The 2500-nt window shown below is 42.8% G+C and overlaps 1 protein-coding gene across 1 annotated transcript in view; it reads right to left on the bottom strand.

Moving 5' to 3' along the window:
- The window catches only part of LOC134438358 (tubulin polyglutamylase ttll6-like), a 43537-nt gene extending 41037 nt beyond the window's left edge, over positions 1–2500 (bottom strand). Inside the window, exon 1 of the mRNA XM_063187915.1 lies at positions 2396–2500. The gene's annotated coding sequence lies outside the window, so the exon portion shown is untranslated. The remainder of the gene's footprint in view (positions 1–2395) is intronic.

Here is a 2500-nt window from a genome sequence, read left to right as displayed (position 1 = left end):
GCTTTGATGTGGCGCATATGAGGCTCAGTGTCTGCATCCAACAATTAACAGAAATAATTAACACAATTTTAGTCCTGACATTTTTTATTTACATAACTGTGTAATTACTGGTGTTTAATCATATACTTTGTTTCATAAATGAATTTAATGTAATTATGTACAAAATTAAAAAATACAATTTTAAATCTGAGATGCTCCAGATATCTCCTTCATTAATGTAATTATTATAGGCTATTTAAAGTAAACAGTATGACAAAGCATTAGAAAACTGCAGGACCAATTATGTTTTTTGTTTTTTTCTTGAATGCACAAGCATTTTTCATCCTTACACCAGACAATGAGTGAAGATGAGAAGGATGCGTTAGCTTGTGTGTGTGTATGTGTGCGTGCGTGCGCGCGCCTGTGTGGATATCTCAGGTGTTGCGTAAGTGGAGTGGCCGAAAAGCAAACAACGCAGCATCCCTTTCTTCCTCCTCCGTGGAAGACAGTAAGAGTAAACAATTCACTTTGACCGCACCACTGTTTGCCGACTGAGGCCCGTTAACATTAACAATTAAACTGAAACCAAACGTCTGAAAGAGAGCAGGAGCAGAGTGGAAGAGGAGAGTGGAGTAAATGCGAAACAAGAGGCCCGTCGCGGTACAGTATACGGTAGACAACCAACCTCACTCTTGGTCTTTCATCAAGCAAATTCACAACAAAGGTGTAGGACTGAAACATGTTACCTTCTAAATAAATTGCTTGCTACTGGAAACAGTCAATGGGAAGTTCTGATTTGTGACCTTGGGTCTTTTCCAATTCACCTGTCTGAAAAAGTAGTAGGCTAACCAGAAGTTTAGATACAATGTAACAACACCGGGGCAATTGAATTGAATATCTGTCTGGGCTTCCAATGTGCTATATTTGCTCACACATAGTAGCTTCCAACATGTGCAGCAAGCTTTATTTGGTAAGTGTGTGTTCTGTAGGCCAAAGTTTAAATGTTCATATCCTAAATTCTCGGTTACTAACATTTGCACATCCAGAGTGACCTACAGTCACAGAGTGCATTCCAATATGCGACCTTGCATCCTCTAGGCCCACTTGTGCTTGTGGCCTCACCTTTTGCTGATGCCTCGGTGGAGAAAAAAAAAAGTTTCCCCGCTGTCAGCCTAGCCAAAACAATTTTTGGGGGACTACTCTTCATTCACCATCCAGTTCCCAAATGAGAAAATGACTTTACAATTGAGCTTTTGCATTGAAATATAATGCTATTGTCAGTGATGTCATCACGACGTATTACTTCCTGGTACGAGGCCACAAGCACAAGTGGAGGACGCAAGGTTGCATATTGGAACGCACCCACAGTAGTTAGACTTCAGCAATGCCAAGAGGGAAATTAACCTGCCAGGTAATCACAGCTCCTTCTTGTCCTGATTTAGAGTCTATCTCTTTTCATTACACAACCTCTAGGTCACCTAGGACTGCAACAAATACACAAAGAAGTGATAAAATCAGCTGTGTCTACAGCATGCTTAAGCCCAGCCCTCTTATCTGGCACACTGCTATTGTTGCTGTCACAGCGGCGGAGACATGGGGCCTCTTATGTCCCATGCATGACGAGAAACGTGAGGAGACACCCAGACAGCCAATCTGCAGCCCCCTCCAACACACACACACACACAGACACACACACACCACCCCAGAGTATCAGCTTCTGGTACAGTACACACACACAATGGTCACCCACACCAGCATGTCTGTCACCCTCCCTGCCCTCGACAAGGATAGGATTCCACTGTGGGGCTTTGCTTTCCGACGTTTTACTCGTGTATTGACAAGAGATCACAACACCACCACAAAATGTCAGTTCAGAGGTCGTGTGACATTGTTTTGCACGGGAAAAGAACTTGTCAGGTATTATGATAGGCTACCTTGAGTTGGCTGCTTTGCCAGGAGTGGTCTGAGAATGAGCCTTAACAGTTTATATTGATGGTGTCCAACAAGTCAATAATGAGTTGGTAGCCAAAAAAACCCTAAGATTTTTTCATTTATTTTTTTACACAAAATCTGTCCCTATGAGAATCCTTATGTTAGGCTATCAGAAACGTTTGCCAAGTCTGACAAGTTAGACCTTTTAGAGTGCGTTGAGAGACATGGGCTGAAAAGTCTGCATTGCTCCAGTTCTGATGAAAAGCTCATTTTTGACATTGTCAGTCTTTGACAGTTGTCAGTTTTTGACAGTCTCCTATTCAGTGTGTAGCCATCCTCATTCTACTTTTGTTTTTACGCACCTGATTAGAGCGCACTAACTGACCTCCCTGTCAGTAGTCTACGCTATTAACTAAATACACCTGAAATTAACGCAACAAATAAAGCGGATTTCGACAATATTGAAACGTAGAACTTGTGTTACCTTTACTGGCTGCCATCCATCACTCTCGATGCCGGGTGTTGCAGACTGCGGCTCCTGGAGAACGCCATCGCGGCCGGCCAGATTGAGTGAAGAGCCACGCGCTAA

Source organism: Engraulis encrasicolus, chromosome 2, assembly GCF_034702125.1.
Source record: "Engraulis encrasicolus isolate BLACKSEA-1 chromosome 2, IST_EnEncr_1.0, whole genome shotgun sequence".
Classification (NCBI taxonomy): Eukaryota; Metazoa; Chordata; class Actinopteri; order Clupeiformes; family Engraulidae; genus Engraulis; species Engraulis encrasicolus.
This window is presented reverse-complemented; position numbering and strand designations above follow the sequence as displayed.